The sequence below is a fragment of the Austrofundulus limnaeus genome, unplaced genomic scaffold (assembly GCF_001266775.1).
Source record: "Austrofundulus limnaeus strain Quisiro unplaced genomic scaffold, Austrofundulus_limnaeus-1.0 Scaffold65, whole genome shotgun sequence".
Classification (NCBI taxonomy): Eukaryota; Metazoa; Chordata; class Actinopteri; order Cyprinodontiformes; family Rivulidae; genus Austrofundulus; species Austrofundulus limnaeus.
In genome coordinates, this window is record NW_013952467.1 from 406,078 (window position 1) to 427,101 (window position 21,024).

At 39.8% G+C, this 21,024-nt stretch overlaps 1 long non-coding RNA gene across 4 annotated transcripts in view; it reads right to left on the reverse strand.

Annotated features, from left to right (window-relative positions):
* The window catches only part of LOC106518678 (uncharacterized), a 60,096-nt gene extending 52,182 nt beyond the window's left edge, over positions 1 to 7,914 (reverse strand). Inside the window, exon 1 of one of the 4 annotated variants that reach the window (XR_001310348.1) lies at positions 7,350 to 7,914. This is a non-coding gene — a long non-coding RNA (uncharacterized LOC106518678). The remainder of the gene's footprint in view (positions 1 to 7,349) is intronic. The other 3 variants (XR_001310347.1, XR_001310346.1, XR_001310345.1) reach the window with 3 other exon arrangements.
* Between the last annotated feature and the right edge of the window lie 13,110 nt (positions 7,915 to 21,024).

Consider the following 21,024-nt stretch of genomic DNA (forward strand, 5'->3'; position numbering starts at 1 on the left):
TAATAATACTAATAATAATAATAATAATAATAATAACATGATTTCATAAAGCAATGGCCTCTACAAATTTTACTCAATGGGAAAACTTTCTCCTGAAAAGCTTAATAAAACAAAAAGTTCTTATTGTACCTAAAACAGATGCATGCCTTTAGTAAAACAGTGACCTCTACTGGTAATCTTGAAAACTACAGAATTTTACAAACCGTGTTGCTTTTTAGGCATTCACAAATGTGAGTTTTCACTAATATCTTCTCCCTCATATATTCTCCTTTCCCTTCCAATCTCTTTTTTCCTCTTTTCTCCTTCTTCTCTCCTTTGTTAACATTTTTCAGTCCCTGTGTCCGTTATAACAAATCAATCCCTAAATAATTTATAATAAAGGTTTAAATATACATATCAAGTGGAGCAACATGGTGAAATACCATTATGCTACACTTGTGAATGTAAAACTGTTGGGCTTCATTTGGACAGTCAGACATCAATTCTGAGTTTTACATTGCTGGACAGGACACGATAAAACAAACAAACAAACAAAATTAAAAAAAATTAATAATATGAGTTTTCATCATTTTCACCATTTTTCCCCCAGTTTTGGGTAAGGAAATTAAGGTATATTCACACACTGTTTCTAAGAGTACAAACAAAAAGGCTTCTATATGGATGAATGAGGTAGATCAATGAATTTATTTACCATAATGTTTTTTTTTAACTAAATCCTCCCCGTCTCCACTCACTTTTTGTCCCGCTCCCCTCAGGAAGGAGGCTGCGGGACATCAAGTGCAGAACCGCAAGACTGCGAAACAGCTTCATTCCTGAACAGAGTTGTAAAGTAACTAAGTACATATACTTTGTTAATGTACTTAAGCAGAAATTTCAGCTATCTGTACTTTACTTGAGTATGTTTTTTAGCCAACTTTTTACTTCTACTCCTTACATTTTTACACAATTGTCTGTACATTCTACTCTCTACATTTTTTTAAAAAAAAGGTAAGAAGTAGAAAGTCATTACTCCTATTTCATTCTGGCTCGTTATTGTTGAAAAAATAATAAATAAATTCTATCCCGATAAACTTTGCCTTTGAATTTAATTTTGGTTGGATAAGAAGTATAAATATATACCATTCTGACACATATTAATTTGTACACAATCCATCACAGCTGCACACCTTTAAAAAATGCATTTGGAAAATCTAACCTCTCATTTTTACTCAATACTTTTACTTTAATACTTAAGTACATTTTATGTCAGAAATTTACTTTTGATACTTAAGTACAAAACAAATCAGATACTTTAAGACTTTTACTCAAGTACCGGTAATATTCTTAGAGGAGACTTTAACTTTTACCAAAGTAATTTTATGATAAGATTCTTGTACTTTTACTCAAGTATCACTTGTGGTACTTTATACAACACTGTTCCTGAAGCTGTAAGACTTTTAAACTCCACACTGCACTGACACTTACGTATGCAAGATTCTGCTGCTATAATCTGCTGCTACTCCACATTTTCCTTATCCCCTATACCTCTGATATTTGTATATTTGTATATCTAGTTTAACTTTACTCTWTTCTACTTTTATTCTATATTTATCCATTGTATTTGTATTGTAATTGCTTATGGGTGTAACTGGACCGTGGGAATGCAAATTTTGTTCCACCTCACGTAAATACCACATGTGATGTGAATGACAATAAAGTCTCCTTAAATCCTTGAATCCTTGAAATGTATTTATTGTAGAAGCCTTTCCATCTGGCATACTTTACTTGTTATGTGTTCTGTTGTCTTTCCATTGAAACTGTCTTTTTGTTTGTAAAGATATTTTTCAATTTAAAGAAAAGGTCTCTAAAGAAGATGAAGATGTAGTAGAAGAAGAAGAAGAAAAAGAAGAAAAATAATATTTATTAGCAAAGGATAGGGATAAATAAGGAAAAAAATAACATTTGCTTTGGTCAGTAATTATTTTATTTATTTATTTGTGGATCATTGTTAGTCTCATAGACTATTGGGGATGGTTTTAGTGTTGTTGATGAGTTTGGAACTCAGTTTGGTTAACTCAGAGATGCTGAATATATATTGGGTTTTTTTGTTTGTTTTGTAAATAAATAAATAAAATCAGCATTTGCAAATTCATGTTCACGAACAGCAAGTAAAAATTTAAATTCACTGTAAACTAAAACATTAAAATTTGCCCACAGTTTGGATGCTTAAAACATGACTAATTTACTCAGTGGATATAAAATGTTGTTTTAAACAAACAGTGAATATATAAAACACAGGACCGCACAGAAGCACTGATCCTGGCAGCACAGTGGCAGGCTTTGGGCAGAAAAGAAACTGAGGCCCAGATCTGCCAAGATCCCAGGTTCAAGATCTGCAAAGAAGCTCCAGAAACAATCCAACATCACACAGCAGGGTGTAAGGTACTGGCAGGAAAGGAATACACCGAACGCCATATCCAAGTGGTTGGTAGTGTACTAAAACATAATGTGGAGTACGAACTGGGAGACCCCAAGGTGGTGGAAAATGACCGAGCTAAGATTCTGTGGGACTTCCAGATCCAGACAGACAAGATGGTAATGGCGAACCAACCGGACATTGTGGTGGTGGATAAAGAACAGAGGAAAGCCGTTGTGGTGGATGTCGCAATACCAAGTGACCACAACATCAGGAAAAAGGAGCATGAGAAACTGGAGAAATAAGGGCTCAGGGAAGAACTATGAGTGTGGCAGGTGAAGGCAACTGCAGTGCCATCTGAGCACTCAGACCAGTGGCCCCCATGCTGGAGAAGTTGCTCCAACAGATACCAGGAGAATCATCTGACATCTCAGTCCAGATAAAAGCAGTCCTAGGAACAGCAAGTATACTGTGAAAAAAACCCTCAAGCTCCCAGGCTTCTGGTAGAGGACCCCAGCATGAGATGAAGAGTCACCTACCCCACCCAGCTGAACAAGGGGTGGGTGGGAATATAATTATTATATATTATTTATATAAAAAATCATGTTTCCTGTGAGTAATGAAAGTTTTACACAAATTCCACTTGTTTTAAAGTGGCCAGAGTTGGGACTGCAGGCCGGTGAACACATTCTGTTGTTGCAAGGTTTGTCCACAAGAGGGTAGCAAAGCTCAAGAAATGCATAAAGTCAACCTCTAGGAAAAAAAAAAACATCTTCTACATTAAACATCTGCTGCAGGATCTCACCAAAAACAATTTGTTTAAAAAATTTTAAAAAAACATTTATTGAGTCATAATAATATATGTTATAACATATTACTCAGCAGCATCACATTAAAAAGCTAAAAAAAAGTTTCTCATATTTTTTGACAAAGATGAGATTACTTTTAGTCATATTAAATCGTATTGCACCACTTGAGTCCTGTATTACTTAGGTATCCACAAAGAGGATAAATTAAGTCATTTTCAACAACTTTACTATTTTGTTGTACCACCTGGAAAACTAAACCTTTGAGCAGCTGTCCTGCAAGAAGTTTCCAATAACTTGAATTCAATATGATTTTGTTGCAGCTTCCAGTTTCATAATAAGCAAATGTATTTACTGAAAGAGGAAAAGAGGTTGCCACAGTGACCCACACCCATCAAATAAAGGGCAAACGTGGTCACAGACTTGCTGGAGTGTGACGTGTGTGAGTGCGGAGCACAAAAGGAAGGAATTTTCCTTCCTAAACAAAAATGAAAGTAACAACCAAGTCGACGCTGAGGCAAAAACAAAAAAACAAAAAACAAAAAGGAAACATTTGTTTGGAATTGGAAGCATTTAAAACTGCAGATTATCATAGCCTGAGCATTTTCTTTACACGTCACACATGAAGATCAGATCTGTGCTGAAAATGGACCAGAAACCATCAAGATAACCCAGACATGAAACAAAAACAAACTGGGCAACAAACGCCTCAGTTGCAAGTCGCAACTGCTTCCTTGTTTGTTTGTATTTGAGCCATTTCTCAGCAATACATCCTGGTTTTTTTTAATGTTTCTGCAGATGCACAGCGTTTCTGTGAGGTGGCTGAATTCAGCCTTTCTGAGGCCGACTCTGAATGAAGAGCTGTCTGCTTGTCTGCGATGGACAGAGACGCCCCTGTGCCGCGCTGTGTGTTTTTCCTGTTTACTCTACGACGTGTACACGCACGGTGTGGCGGAGGTCAAGGGCGAGTTACAGAGGATGAGCCTTTCCTTCGCCCATCATTACATGTTCTTATGTCTACGGAGAGTTCCAGTTTGCTATTCAGGATTTAAAGGGCAGAGATTAAAGACGGGATTTTACTCGAAAAGGAATATCCAAAAGCTCAAAGGCCTCAGCACCACACTCTCACTCCAGCACAAGTTGCCTGTTTCTCAGAGTGCTCCACTTCCTAACAATTTCCAAACCAGGATAACCAAATATACACACACTTGACCTTTTAAGTTGTGGTTTCCTAGCAGGAAATTAACAATCTCCTTACTGTGATGCGGCAGTATTCACCCCTTTCTCTCATGTCGGTCATGTTTTCAGTGTCTTGACTCTAAATATGAACAATTGTTAGACAAAGGGACAACTGTTTAGATCTGTAGGAAGGAAGCATTATAGTGAGACAACTCAGACAAAAGCACAAAAACAATAATTAGTGTTGAGTTGTGGTTTGGTCAAAGCTTCAGGAACTGGCTTTTTTTTTTTTTTGTAATTGACAGTTTAATAAATCCTCTAAGGTGGGAAATCTAAAAGGAAAGTTATGCAGGTATATACATCTTTTTTTATATTATATGAGAAATAGCTCATAAATTATGCAAAATTTCACATTACAAGCCACTAAGCAATGTAAAAATCAATCTTGAAAGGTAAAACAGAGGCATTATATATTGAGGAGAAAAAAAACTTTATAAATCGCTGGCAGCTTTTGGAAAAACGTCTCTCTTCTTGTTCGCAGACATAAACAAACAGGCACAAACACATACACCTCGAAACAAAGGTGCCATTTTCCTCAGGAAGGGTCAGCAGTTCTCTTCATCAGACAGAGGCTTGTTCTTGGTCAGAAGCTGCTGCCCAATCTCAGGCCACCCTCCCCTGGCTTCACTGGCCCCCTCTGACCCCCTCACCACCCCTCCCTTCTCAGTTCCCCCCAACCACCACCCTGGAGACAAGCTCCCCATTGTTCCTGCACTACTAATAAATGACAGTTCCCCTGTTTAGACAAACTTTAGAGCCCATTCTAAACACACTCAAGCTGAGCTTAAATGGAGCTTTCTGTCCAAAGACACACAACAGCTTTATCCCCCCCCAACCTTTTTTTCCTTTTTAACAGTCTAATCTATTTTCATGAAAGTCTTCAAGGCTCCCATCTGTCACTGATGATGGAGGGAGATTTCCCAGAGACCTGAGCTTTCCACCTTCATGAGATATGAGGTCATATTTGATACAAAAGCGGAGTGTGGTTATAATGAGGCAAGCCGGCCTCCTTAAAGTGGTCAAAAAAGTCCACTTTTCTGTCACCGCACGAGCTCGATCAAAGTCCGGGGACCCGAGTTGGGCCCCCGGTTCAGACATGACAAATCACCACTCAACTTAAGGTCATAAACGCGCCATTAACACGCCCGGCCACAGCAACTCTATCTGTTTACCCAAAGCAGTGTGCTGAGGGACTATTGCTCTCTCTGTAGGCCTGCATTAGCATGCCTGGGGGGGCGATGAACATGTGCATCACTGGGGCCAACCGGCTCCAACTAAAGGCCACTTGATTGACTTTTAATACAACTTTTTTAAAATTAAAACAGACCATTAGAAACTCATTGTTTGACTTGGAGGCTTTTTAAGTAAAATCGTATTAATCAAGCATCATGAGAAGACTGAATGTACCAGAACCACTGCTCTAAAAGTAAAATCATAAAAAAATAAAGTGAAAATGCAAAAATAGAGAGTTTTGTATAATGAGAAACTTCCTAAAATATGGAGAGTACAAATGAGTAAAATAAGACCAGGGTTGTTGCGTTTTACCCTGCTGCGTATGTTTTTCTGCTGCGGTTCACCACAAGCGTATCGTGTGACAGCGCACACTGCGCTGGGAGAAAGTGAATTCCAGCTTTAGCGTTTCAAATATGGTCTCAAATATGCACAATTACACATAAAGGGGTGGGGGGGTGGACAAAATGCCCTCATGGAAACATAAATGGTTGCTCTGATGTCTGTTTTTGGGATCTGTGAGCGTCACGTGGGCCTGTTTCTTTAGGAAACGTCCAGGAGTCCATGAAGCGAGGCTGCAGGACAGATGCTGAGCGAGCAGAGGTCACATCAGCAGACATGTTCCCGCTCTGCCGTTTAAACAAGAAAAGGAGGAGGAGGAAGAAGAGGCTGAAGTTGTGAGAAGAAGAGTAAAAAAAAAAAAAAAAGCTGTGTGTTGTTTAGTCAAGGCCTACTCACTGACACAAAGTCTGCCTTTGTCTGCCTCCCAGGGTGCCAGATAAAGGAATTCTTGTGTGTCGGGGGGCTCTGACCGAGTTTATTTGACACTTCAGCTCCTTTTGTGAAGCAAGTGTCCCACCGTCAATGCTGGCCATGAGAGTCACTTGGCTCAAGACAGAGGGTCCCTCTTCAGTGGAGAAAGGGGGTCTTGTTTGGAGAAGATTTTTTTTTAATACAGGGGGTGTGTATTGTGGGGGTGGTGTGCATATAGTAGGGCTCTATGCTGTGCCTGATAGTCAGATGAGACTCTTTATTGTAGATGAAAATGTTCAAGACTGGAAGAGTTAGGTGAAAGGTGCACACACCTCTAACACAGGAGCATTATGTCTCCAAAATTACCAACTCAAGAAAAAAAAAACATGCACCTGTAAGGTTTTATTTTAACGGAGCCTTAAAGCCAGCATGGATTTGACACTTCATGAGTCAGGAGCAGAGAGATTGACAGGGGCTTCTCAGGACAGACCCCCTCCCTGTCACCTGAATGGACTCACTGTATGGAGAAGTGACCACTGGAGTTTCTGACAGAACCTCTGCTCTGTGAGAAAGCTTTGCTCTGCAGGTGCAGGAGTCCAACTTATTCAAATGAATAAATAAATAAAAAGAAAAACAGGTTGAGCGGACATGGTCAGACAAAAATAGTGACATCAAGTCCAGAATTAACGATTCGAACGGAACAACTTTCTGACTTGGAGCAGTTGGACCTGAATGTGTCTGACTGTGCTGGTCCCAGGCGAGGATTTAACTGCAACTCAGTTTGAAGATACTGGCAAGATGGGTGTGTTAGGGGAGATAAGGACAAAACCTTTGACCAAAACAGACAGTGAGGAACTTCAGAAAATGCATCATTAAATTATTAAAAATAAACTTTCATTAAGAAAGAAAACAAATCATATAATTACCTGTTTGTTCAAGAGAATCTTATTATCCAAATCACTGAAGCATCTTGATAGCATCTTTTAAAAATATATTCCAGGATATGGGTGATGTTTCCTTGTGACATGGGGAGGAATCATAAATTATACACATGATATGAATTTCCACACAGATCATCCCTGCTGACCACGCGTGGATCCCAAAATATCCCGGGAGACTCATCCAGCTTGTCCAGCAGCAGGACAGAAGAACCAGTCCCCCCCTGTAGTTCAATCATGTTTACATCCAAGAAGACCCGCTGTTTTTAATCCACCAGCTGTTGTCCTGATCGTCAGATTTCTTTTGACAAACTTCTCCGCACGTGTCAGCGCCGCTGTCTTATTATAAGGGCTGCGTGATCCTCAGAAATAAATCCTTGCGGGGGATGAATGGAACGGAAGGAACGGATCGATCGCGGGGATTGTTTCCGACCTCAGCAGAGGCTGCTCGTGTCCTAAAGAGAGTCCGGTGCTGTGAGGTGATGGTGACCCGCCGCGGCAGCGATCCTCCCCTGCAGAGAGCCGCAGCCTCACTGAGCCATGGTTGGAGCGGAGCGCTCAGACACACGCCGCTTGCAGAGAGACGTAGGCGCGCGAGGCATCATGGGAAGTGAAGTCCAGTTTCTTTGTGCGCTATTTAGATTCAGGATATATAAAGAGTGGATTCCAAACATTAGAATATTAGAAGAAATGTTCACTAGTGACAAGAGGGGTGCAACTATAAAAATATATTTATAAATTAAAATAGTCATCACTTTTGTAAAACATCACTTTTTAACACTTACATGCATTTCATTAAGATGTCCTTATCACCCAATACCAAAGACAAAATGTGTGTGTGTGTTTGTTTGTTAGCAAAATATCTCACCAACAAATTCTAACGCAGCTCCTATGAAGTCATTGGTTCTAAGAAACTTTTAGATTCACCTTCACCCAATCTTAACAAACAGAAAAATCTCTATAACTTCATCAGTTTTGCAGAAATTAAGCTAAATTTGATGTTTCCTTTTCAAAGATTCACTTCCAAATCATAATGTAATTGTGCATGATGTTATTCAGCAAAGCTGATTAAAATGGCTTACATTCATAGTGCAAAACCTTGACATGAGTGGCAAGCAATATGCATTTAATTTCTTTCAATATTTTATCTAAATATGCATTTGATGTCAAGGAAATCCCTTTTAGTTTCAATTATTTGCTAAAGTTGGCAAAACAACTGCATGTTGCTGACAGTCAGTAAGTCATTATGTCAAAAATAGAACGTATTATATTCTTGTTGCAACTGCTTATGACTTGTTGGATGGATTCCAGGTTGCGTGTGAGCAGTGTGTGAGCGGTGTGTGTGAGTAATAATGATCATCTGTGCAGAGATACAGAGATACTTTGAATCACCTTCCAATGAATGAATCTCTTGTCTTTCTTACCTCACTTTCATGCCCTAACCACCTCCAGGCTTGCTCGTATAGGATCATAACATCCCTTGAACTTAAAAAAGGGGGGATGGATCTCATGGAGTGGAGTGCAAAGTAAAAAGAAGAAACAAATCAAGTGTTGTCTGCAGTGCAGAGTGGCAAATTGAGATGGTCAGCTTGGAAAGTGAAAATATCTTTAGAAAAAAAACTAATCAATTACATCCACTATATTTATATTACACAAAAAAGAATAAAAGTATCGCAAATTCAAGGTGGGAAGCTGAGATTAAACGTAGCTAAAAAAAAACTGTAAACACTAATTTTAACAAAGGCTTCAAATATTAAAAAAAATCAATTTTTCCATAAACGTTTTTGCCTTTAGGGTTAAATCTGTCCCAAAAATCTAATATTTCCCCAGCTGACAGGTTACATCTGCACCTGAGCAGGTGAAGCTCCATTCCGGCTTTTCCTTTAATCTTTTGGCGGCGCTCCAGTGGAGTCCAGAAGTACCTGAATTGCACGCGATTCTGTCAATTGCAGGTACTTGATAGCTTTCTTGTGTGCAGAGGTTGAAAAGTTGCAGAGGTCTGCGAGCATGGCATTGCGTGACTAGAGCTGGAGATGAAAACACAAAGACATTGTTTTCAGTGATCAAACCCCCTTTATAGTAACTCAACAGCATTCCTGTCTCGCATTCCTGAACCACCGCTGCTGTGTGAAGGGTTTTCTTTTCCTTTAGAGAGGAAAAAATGATAGAAAGAAAAAAAAATGGGGGTTTACATTTTGTCTGGTTCACTGTGTTGACTTCACTCTTTTTCACAGAATTTCTCACTTTTTTTGTTATTATGAATCAAATGAATTAACAGAGGTGCTTATCTTACAAGTAGGAAGTGGACAAAACTATTTGATGAATGCAAATAATTTCACCAGAAGCTCCCTCTGCCTTCACGCTCAGCAATCAGTCGGCTTCAGAACAAAGGCTAATGTAAATATAATGTCTGCAGGCGCACCAATGAGTGTGCACCCACTCGTACCAGTATGTTGGTATGCGGTAATGTGCACACAAATGTTTTCCAGATTGGTGTGACGAGGGTAATCATATCCAGAGTGAAAAAAAAAATCATTCTGAAGGCTGCTTCAGCAGATGGGAGGCAAGCATCAGGCAATCCAGGGAAAATGAGGTGGATTGACTGTAAAGAGGCTTTGGATGACTTCTAAACAACATTTTCACAGCCTTTCCACGATTAGACATCTGGAAAATCTATAAAACGTGGAAATCCTGATGGTGGTGAAACAAATCTAATATTTACCAGAAGCAACAGTCTTGGCTTTAAAGTCAGAGGACAATTGAGTCAGTCATATCTCCAGTACGAGCTCTGAAAGTGATTAAGACTGGAGTGAATTCGTTACTACCCCAGCTCAGACAGAGAGGGGCTTCAGAGCAGAGCCCTTGTGTTGGACTGTTTGGATGTCCTATTCCCTTGTATCTCTTTGATTACCTCCAACACAAGGCTCCATTCAACCCGAGTGGGAACAAATGTTTCCTTATGTGGCTCTGAGTGCACAAGCTTCAGCGACAGGATAGAAAACAAGAGGCTGTGAGACCAAAAAAAGAGTCAAAGGGTTGCATTAGTGCAGGACTTACTGCCACTCAGGCCATCTTAAAATGTAATATGGGATGGATTATCATGGCTGTGATGTCACCAAAAGGGTGCTTTTCAATCAATGCCTGCTGTGTTTCTACGGTTTAGCATAAACCCCACTTTCATTATTTTCATCACTTTCACATTCATTTGGTAATAATTTTGTTAAACAACAACCAGGAAACTTGAATTTGGATTCCAGGTTGGCAGCTGATGTAGCTTCGTGTTTGGCCTCCATCTGTTTTTTTTCCCTTGTTTTTTTTTTCTTGGCCTTCCTGTGAGAAAGTCTAAATGAAGCTCAGCCTGGGTCAAGGCAAGTTTTCAAAGTGATGTGGGTGAAGATTTCTTATGTGAGAACTGGTTAGAAAAAGGCTTGTGCCTGTTTTACACAGTGAGACAGAATGTGCCGTGCATCTCTTTTCTATGGAAGCACATAGGATAAAGAGCTAATCCTCTTGTGCTATGAAACTCATAGGGTTGGATTCCTTCCAGCACCTCAGGGTGCATTGGATCTGGAGAAGAGAGGACTTTTCAAAGAAAACCTTGAAAATGAACAAGGCAACCTGTTTCCAACTACTCAATGAATGACGCTAATCATAAAACTTTGGTAAATTAACTTCCCCTCTTCCAAGTCGTCTCTCTTTACTTCTTGCTCAGTGCAATACTAAAATTGTTATTCTATTTTTTACTCAAACAAGCTTTTCCTTTTTAGCATGGAGGAGCTGAGCTGTAACCCTGAATTGTTTATGACTATTTCTTGTGGCTTTATGTGGGTAAACACATCTTTCATTGGGTGATAGAGTGGACTGACAAAATAATATATGAAATGACAATAAAATAATTCAGACCTGTAACGCTGAGCTTGTGTCTATAATGGGCTTATAATAACTAACTGTGGTTTGCAACCAAGTGTGAAGTGGCCAGGATGAGGATCGGTGCTTCCAAATCTGAGATCATGGTCTTGAGCCAGTAAAGCATAGAGTGAATTCTCCGGGTCGGGGAGGAGGTCCTGCCCCAAGTGGAGGAGTTTAAGGATCTCATGGTCTTGTTCACAAATGAGGGAAGAATGGAGCAGGAGATCGACAGGCAGATTGGTGCTGCATCAGAGGTGATGCAGGCTCTCCATCGATCAGTTGTGGTTAAGAGCTGAGCCAGAAGGCAAAGTTTACTGGTTTACTGGTCGGCCTACGTTACAACCCTCATCTATGGTCACGAGCTTTGGGTAGTGACCGAAAAAATGAGATCGCTGATACAAGCGGCCAAAATGAGTTTCCTTCGCAGGGTGTCTGGGCTCTCCCTTAGAGAAAGGGTGAGAAGCTCGGTCATCCTGGAGGGACTCAGAGTAGAGCCGCTGCTCCTCCACGTTGAGAGGAGCCAGTTGAGGTGGCTCGGGCATCTGGTTAGGAAGCCTCCTGGACGCCTCCCTGGTGAGGTGTTCCGGGCATGTCCCACTGGGAGGAGACCCAGAGGAAGGCCCAGGACACGCTGGAGGGACTATGTTTCTCAGCTGGCCTGGGAACGCCTTGGGATTCCCCCAGAGGAGCTGGTCCAAGTGGCTGGGGAGAGGGAAGTCTGGGTCTTTCTGCTTAGGCTGCTGCCCCCGAGACCCGACCCCGGATAAGTGGAGTGGTTGATAAACAATCAAGTTGCAAAAGCATCAAAAATGCTTATTGAAAAATATATACTGAATGTACAGTGAAACCCCGATTGCCACAGGGTTACTTTCTTAGGGTTCCCCCGAATTGTGAAAAAAAACATAAATACTGGATGCAATCCAGCAAAGGAAAAAAATACACGAGAGCTAAACAGTTAGCAGCTACACACCCCTTTGTACTGTTTGAAGGTGGAAATCAATGAATTTCTGTTAATATTTATGTTATAGCATTAGTAAATTATATTGTTCTTAATAAATTAGCTTGAAAACTCATGAAAAGGCAGGAAAAAATATTTTTCTTACTGTACTGTATTTCCAGTTTCCATAATATCAAAGGGACTAATAGTCAGGGTCTATGAAAAAAATCTGTTAAAGACTGAGTCCGCAAACTGTGAACAGCTACTATGCTAACCACTGTACAGTAATAAAAACAAAGGACAGACTTGATTTTCCTTCTGCTCAAATGCTCAAATATTCAAATTTGATCAGTTTCAAAGTATGTAAATTTACAGTTTTTATACATCAGCACAAATTCTGCCTAAATTCTTGATATTGTGGCAGCATGGCAGAGAAGTGGTTAGAGCTGTTGCCTCTCAGTAAAACAAGCACAAGATTGCCTCCAGCCTGGGGCCTTTCAGGGTGGAGTTTGCATATTTTTCCCCCCCGTGCATGTGTGGGTTTTCTCCTAGTACACAGGAGAAAAGCGGAGAAAATCAAAGCCTGTACCTGAAACGATGAAGTGTTTTTGGAGCGCTCTTAAGGTGACATCAGCATTCCTCGTGGATTCAATCAGAGTTTTAATTCGGGAGAACAAAAGAAACAACCTTGATAAAGATTTGCAGAGCTTGTCATTCTCTGGAGAGTTTGAGACTTGTATGCTTAAAAGTATTGAGTTTTAAGCCATTTGATTCTAAATGCTGTTATAGAAAGAATATTTTAGTTAGTTTGTACTTTGTAGTCACATTTTTCTTTTTCTTTTTTATTTTTTTGGTGGATGAGTAAAATATAAACTGAAGAAATTAGGAAAATGGAAGATCAGCATGTCTATAGTTCTCTTCAATGAATAAACTTCTAGCTTAGTGTGTGAGCAATCTTAGTGTCGAGCAGTGTGTTGGGAGCTGGGAGTGTGGCTGGGCTATGCGTGACTAGGAGAAATACACCTGTCTCTGAGCTCAGGTATGGAGGGGGAGCCGGCACGCAGGGGCCTGCCAGCTGAACAATGCTCTCCATTGTACGTGCGCTCTGACTGAAGACACTAGAAAGAAAGCCCTGATCTTAAGTGGGTGTATGTTGCTCTCTTGCTTTTTAATTTTTTTTCTCCACACACAAGTGGAGGAGCCAAATTATTCATAGTACACATATTGTGCTGACCGCAGGCACCCTGGGTTAAATTCAAATAACTCTGCCTTTTACACGCTAGCTGCCAATCAAAGTTGAGGGAATGCCAAATGTTAATGTTATGTCATAAAATACAGTAAAACTGGAAAAAAATACTGATCTTTACCAGCACGGTGTGCAAGTACAGCTCGTAATTCAGAGGTGTTGTTATATTAGCAGGCACAAGACATTTTAAACAATCACACTGCTGTTTGTAATGATGTATTATCAGCCTATTTCCCCACACTGGTCCAGGTTTTCAAGGCTTTTTATCTGCAATAAGGCAACTTAGAGATGGGGAGCTATGATATTATAGATGGGAGATACAAGAGCCAAAGAAATTAAAAAAATAGAACCACAAATCCAGCACGAGTGCCAGCTAGTAAATAAACCAAACCCTTTGAGGTTTCTGCAACAAAAGGTAACTCTTTTTTTTATTTGTAGACCAGTTTGAAACAAAATTAAGATGTTAACCACAAGGAGGGTCTGAGATGAAAGGGAAACTTTTATTTTTATATTTTTGTTTCAGACTGAGCCCATGTGAACACAAGAACCACCACTGCCAAACTTGAATTCCAGCTGTTCCACAGATGTGTTTGGTTGTAGTGTGCAGCCACAGAATCGTCTGCTTTTGATTTGAATATCAGGAAAACTTTATTTAATTTTTTTTTCACATGAAGAGCTCAGGTGCAAGTTCCATTATTCAGTCATCTATGTCTTCTGAATTCCATGGCGTGTGTACCTGAGTGTGATATCTTGTGTGAATAGTGTGTGTAGGTGTGTGTGTAAGCGTGTGTGAGTGTGCTCACTGACTAATGCATTGCAGTCTTTATAAAGGTAGTATTGTTAAGTTGCGTGCGAAGCTCATGCTTCAGGCTTTGGTTCCCCGCCCACCCCTGTAAACCCCGGCCTTCTTTTTTTTCCCTCTCCTTTTTTTCTTTTTTGCCTTCTACACCTTCCCCTTTCTTTTTGTTACAGGTAAACATTTGATGTCCGCACGCAACCCCCAGAGAGTCTCCTCCCCTTGTTCTCGCTGCAGCTCCCTGGCTTTCCCTCAATATTACTCACACACTCTCTTCGCACATGTACAACCACCTCGCACTGTCTTTCTTGCCCACATCCACACTCAGACACGCAATCCTTTCCCTCCCCATTCCTCTGACATTCCTTTCCTCACTGACTCAGCACCTGTTTCTTATGGAGGTTGAATTTCTGCTGAAATGCAGCAGGACTTCACTAATCAAATGAATTCATCCGAACTTTAGTTAATAATGTAAAACCTGTTTCACCTTATTTTACTTGGGGGCATCATTATTTGCTCTGGCATTCTTTTAACATTGCTTGTGTTTCATAGTGCAAAATTGCTTTGTTTTAATATAAAAAGGTTTATTTTTGTGTTGGCATAGGGAGATGAATGCAGCAGACAGGCTGATAGAAGCAATATTGTTTATTTCCAAAGCACAAACTAAACAGGCTGAACAAGAACTGAGAAAACTAAAGTAAGGCAGGACAGACAAAGGAGCAATAAGGATCTAAAAACTAGTAATGAGGAGGAGGAAAAAAAACAATGAGAATACCAGCTGATTAGAAATCAGAACCAGATGTGAAACAAGTGCAAACAAGAACGTGAAACCAAAGAACACAATGAAAGGTTAGAATGCATTAGATGAGAACAAACACAAAATAATTTTTGAACAGAAAAAGCTGACCAGAACCGCAGCATTTAAAATGCTACAAGTTGCAAACCCTAACAACCAGTTTAGCTTTGTGTCATTTACAAATCGTTACTCTTCTACTTACGTTTAACATTACCATCGCTCATCAATTTCATTAAACAGGTTGATTTTACTCACAGAAGATACATAGCATACCTTGTTTTAACATATTTTGTTTTCTGCAATAAAAATACAGCTGGTAAAATAAGTATTGAACACGTCACCATTTTTCTCAGTAAATATATTACTAGAGGTGCTAATGACATGAAATTTTCACCAGATGTTGGTAACAACCCAAGTGATCCATACATACAAAGAAATCAAACCATAAATGTCCAGAAATGAAGTTATTTGTAATAATGTGGAATGGCACAGGGGAAAAGTCTTGAACACACTTACTGAAATTTATCTAATACTTTGTACAAAAGCCTTTGTTGTCAATGACAGCTTCAAGACGCCTCCTGTATGGAGAAACTAGTGGCATGCATTGCTCAGGTGTGATTTTGGCCCATTCTTCCACACAAACAGTCTTCAAATCTTGAAGGTTTCGTGGACCTCTTCTATGAACTCTGATCTTTAGTTCTTTCCATAGATTTTCTGTTGGATTCAGGTCAGGTGATTGGCTGGGCCATTCCAGCAGCTTTATTTTCTTTCTCTGAAACCAACTGAGAGTTTCCTTGGCTTTGTGTTTGGGGTCATTGTCTTGCTGAAATGTCCAGCCACATTTCATCTTCATCATCCTGGTAGATGGAAGCAGATTTTTATAAAGAATGTCTCTGTACATTTTTCCATTCATCCTTCCTTCAATTATTTGGTTTGCCAGTATCATATGCTGAAAAACAGCCCCACACCATGATGTTCCCACCTCCAAACTTCACTGTTGGTATGGTACGCTCACCACGCAAGACTCCACTGCTGAAGAAACAGCATGTTGAAGCTCTAAAGTTTGCTGCACAACATTTAGACAAGCCTGTGAAATACTGGGAGAATATAGTCTGGTCAGATGAGACCAAAACTGAACTGTTTGGATGCCATAATACACATCATGTTTGGAGGTCAAATGGCACTGCACATCACCCCAAAAACACCATACCAACAGTGAAGTTTGGAGGTGGRAACATCATGGTGTGGGGCTGTTTTTCAGCATATGGTACTGGCAAACTTCAAATAATTGAAGGAAGGATGAATGGAAAAATGTACAGAGAGATTCTTGATAAAAATCTGCTTCCATCTACCAGGATGATGAAGATGAAACATGGCTGGACATTTCAGCAAGACAATGAGCCCAAACACAAAGCCAAGGAAACTCTCAGTTGGTTTCAGAGAAAGAAACTAAAGCTGCTGGAATGGCCCAGCCAATCACCTGACCTGAATCCAACAGAAAATCTATGGAAAGAACTAAAGATCAGAGTTCATAGAAGAGGTCCACAAAACCTTCAAGATTTGAAGACTCTTTGTGTGGAAGAATGGGCCAAAATCATACCTGAGCAATGCATGCGACCAGTTTCTCCAAACAGGAGGCATCTTGAAGCTGTCATTGACAACAAAGGCTTTTGTACAAAGTATTAGATGAATTTCAGTAAGTGTGTTCAATACTTTTTCCCTGTGCCATTCCACATTATTACAAATAACTTCATTTCTGGACATTTATGGTTTGATTTCTTTGTATATATGGATCACTTGGGTTGTTACCGACATCTGGTGAAAATTTCATGTCATTAGCACCTCTAGTAATATATTTACTGAGAAAAATGTTGACGTGTTCAATACTTATTTTACCCGCTGTATATTTTTGTGGGCAATACATGATTAAAGCTGTTGTCTTCTTCAACATGTTTGCTGATGTGTGGGTTTTCTCTGTGAACACTGATTTCATCTTCCAGACCAAAAAATAAATAAAAAATAAAAAGAACCATGCTGGATTAATGAGTGTGAATGATTGTTTTCTTTATGCGGTCCTGTGACGGACTCACAACCCAGGTGTATTCTGGCTTTTACACGATAAATGCTGGGGATAGGCATCATGCATGGAAAACTGTAGAGAAAATGAACAGATTTCATTTTTAAATGTTATTTGACTAATCAATGAACATAAGTTATTTAAGCATTTTAACAAACTGTTATCATTAAACAACAACACAGTTTAAATCATTTCAAACTCCCAGAGCCTTTAGTTTATTTAACATACTGTGTTGATATAAAGTAGTTTACAGCTTTCTCCAAAGATTTGGAACATTAGGTGTGAATATTAGGGGAAAAATTATTAGCATGTGAGATTGATTGTGATCTAACAGATGTCGAACTTTTTGGGAAGGCAATAAAACAAGTCCAAATCTGGTCTGTGGACGCCAACTCTGCTCTCGGTGCCAACCTTTGTCACGCACTTTCTTCTAGCTGCGCTCCAACACACTCTCCGACTGAGGAGAGGTCTGACAGGTTCTGACAACACTGAGTCCATCATGTTGAAGCAGAGACAAAGAAAGCACTTCATGCTGGTCCTACAAGCAGCACAATCGATTTTAATGAGTGTCCTTAAACAAGTGAGGAAAAAAATTAAAAAGAAATTCAATTACTTGAAAAATCACAAAGAACCTTTGTATGTCTGCACAGACAAACACGTGCTGCGTTTTATCAAAGTGACTCTGAGGGTTACTGACACCAAACACTTGGTGATCATTTTAGAGTGTATTGTTGTTAAACATTTTGACTCGTCTATTTTAAATGCATTTAAGAAATCCTTCAAATAGAATAGTTCAAATCTTTCGAATTGGGTATGGTGGAAAAATGGATTGATGCTGTTTTAAAGCAGATGCAATCTCAAACATTTATGAAAATTTTATTTTGTAAACCTTTACATTCCAGCAGGAATATTACATGTCAAGTTGTACGGATTGTCTGCAAAATACACAGATTGTCCCCTTTTTTGCAGGTATATGGATGTTTAGAGAAATCTCACCGATTTTTTTTTCAAATCTCATGTATTTTGTTCAAAAACCCAGCTTCAGTTTTTTTTATGTCTCAGAGCATAAAAAATTTAAAAAAATTAAAAACTTAAAAAGGTTAAGCAGGTGCTGTTATTTCTGCTGAATGGAAGATTTGTTAGTAAATAATAACAAATAGATTTATACTTTTTAAGTAACCATGTAAAGTAAAATTGACAGCGATGTAAAAGTTGCGTAAATTCACATGTGCATGAACTGCTATATTATTTTTAAGATCATAGTGCCAAATGGCATCTATCTTCTTTTATGTTAGCCCCACTCATCATTAGCCATTAGCTGATAGTTAAGACAGGTTAAGACATTAATTGTCAATGACCATTGCAAAAAAATAAAAAGAAAAAAATAAAAAGAAAACACACTTTAAAGTATTTGAACTATCCCTTTAAGGTAATGCTGATTGTTCTCTTTTGTGCCATAAAAAGTCAGCGTGTCAAAGAGGAAACAATTAAATTTAACCACAAAATAAATTATTTCAATCCCCACATTCTTGTCTCCTTTGATAATTGTGCCTGCTGCTCTCAGGGGCCCTTGGCTCTGTCTGACCGGCCCCAATTAGCAGCCCCGATGAGGAGAAGTGTATTGTAAACAAATACAAACAGTTTCTGCAGCAGTGTGAGCAGCCCCCATGGATAGTCTACAACAAGCCTATGTTAAATGAATATTCGATTTGCTGTGCATACAACAAGTTACCTATTGTTGTGGTGGCCTCTCTGTTGCTCTGAAAACAGCCATTCAAACAAGATAATCTGTCTGCGTCTAGTCAATGTAGCACAGTGTTCAGCTTTGCTCGGACAAAACACCGAAACAAAGGGGCTGTTTGATTGAGAATATGAAGCAACTGGTGTGAAAGAATAAAGGGAAACTTCTTACAGTCTCTAGTGTTTGTGAGCTCAAACAGTCAGACAGCAGAAATGCTCCGAGCTTTAACAACCCTCTGCTGTAACCTAACCTTTGGCTTTTGTCTGCGCCCACAGTTTCACACTCGGTTCATCGCCGTCCCTCTGGGAACAATTGCCTTTGTCCCCGCAGCCAGCAGATGCCCTGGATATAAGGTGTGACTGTTGGGACAGAGCTGTGAAAGAGTCGATTGTCCTCCCTCACACCCCAAGGTGTGCCTGGAGACAGAACACAAAAACAATGCAAACATAATAGTGAAACAATTTTCCCTGTAAATTTATAACTCGTAGCTGAAGAAGCCATTGTTTCACTTTATAACTAATTAGTTCATGAAACGCTCCAGCTTCCTCCCTTCGCATAAAACATCCTTATTGAGAAGAAAAAGTGTTGATTTAAAATTCATTTGCGCATTGATGTTTATTGGGTTGCAAAATGTGTGACTCAAAAAGAATTTCATGTTTTGTCTTGTTAACCATTCAGTGTGTTAAACTACTTTATAGTGTTGCCATTTTTTAATCAACAGCACTGATGAAAATTATCCAATAAAACATCCCATGTTTTTTAATGCTATTTCACACATGTGACTACTGAAATATAGCTAAAAATACATATTTTCAGCCTTTTTTAACACTTAAGCTCTGCTCTTTGGCAGATGTACATTTGCTTTGTCATTTTAACAAAATAAAGATGTACTCCAGTTACACAGGAAGAGAGCATGATGATAAGGCAGCACACATTGGCTGTGTCACTTTCTCTTTGCCCACGTCAGACAGTTTGTCAAACACACGTCCCACACCACAATCACCTAATGACAAGGCTGAGTTGGAATAATGGCTTCTGCCTGGTTCTTTAGAAAAGAAATACACATTAGGCACAAAACACCTTTGAAATGAAAGCAAGTCGACAAGGAAATAGATGAAAAGCAATTTCATTTTATGTTTTTGGCCATGTTTTTGCACATCACTACATATTGAGCAGAATGTTGCTGTCTTAAAACAACTTCAGACTCAAAACAATTGTGACAGGCCACGAGAATACATTTTATAAACCTTCACATTGCTGTTTGTTTCTTATAATTATTTATATAGAATTATTTAGTTACTTGAGAGTGCAAATAGCAAAAGCAGCAACTAGCTATAGCTCTGAGGTATTTGGAAAAGAATATAAAAAAAATTCCCTTCTCACCCTCCGCGGTTGGTCTCTTTCATCCTCTGAGCTCGGGTCCTCCACCAGAGGCCTGGGAGCTTGAGGGTTCTGCGCAGTATCTTAGCTGTGCCTAGAAGTGCACATTTCTGGACTGAGATGTCTGATGTTGTTCCTGGGATCTGTTTTAGCCACTGCTCCAGTTTGGGGGTGACTGCCCCGAGGGCCCCGATGACCACAGGCACCACTGTGGTCTTCACCTTCCAGGTCTTTTCCAGTTCCTCTCTGAGGCCCCGGTATTTCTCCATTTTCTCATGCTCCTTATTCCTGATGTTGTGGTCACTTGGTATTGCGACATCCACCACAACGGCTTTCCTCTGTTCTTTATCCACCACCACAATGTCCGGTTGGTTCGCCATTAACATCTTGTCTGTCTGGATCTGGAAGTCCCAGAGGATCTTAGCTCGGTCATTCTCCACCACCTTTGGGGGTGTTCCCCACTTCGATCTCGGGGCTTTCAGTCCATATTCTGCACAGATGTTCCTGTACACTACGCCCGCCACTTGGTTATGTCGTTCCATGTTCGCTTTCCCTGCCAGCATCTTGCACCCTGCTGTTATGTGCTGGACTGTCTCAGGGGCCTCCTTGCACAATCTACACCTTGGGTCTTGTCTGGTGTGGTAGATCTGAGCCTCTATTGCTCTGGTGTTTAGGGCCTGTTCCTGTGCAGCTAGGATAATTGCCTCTGTGCTGTCCTTGAGTCCAGCTTTTTCCAGCCATTGGTAGGATTTCCTGATATCAGCCACTTCAGTTATTTGTC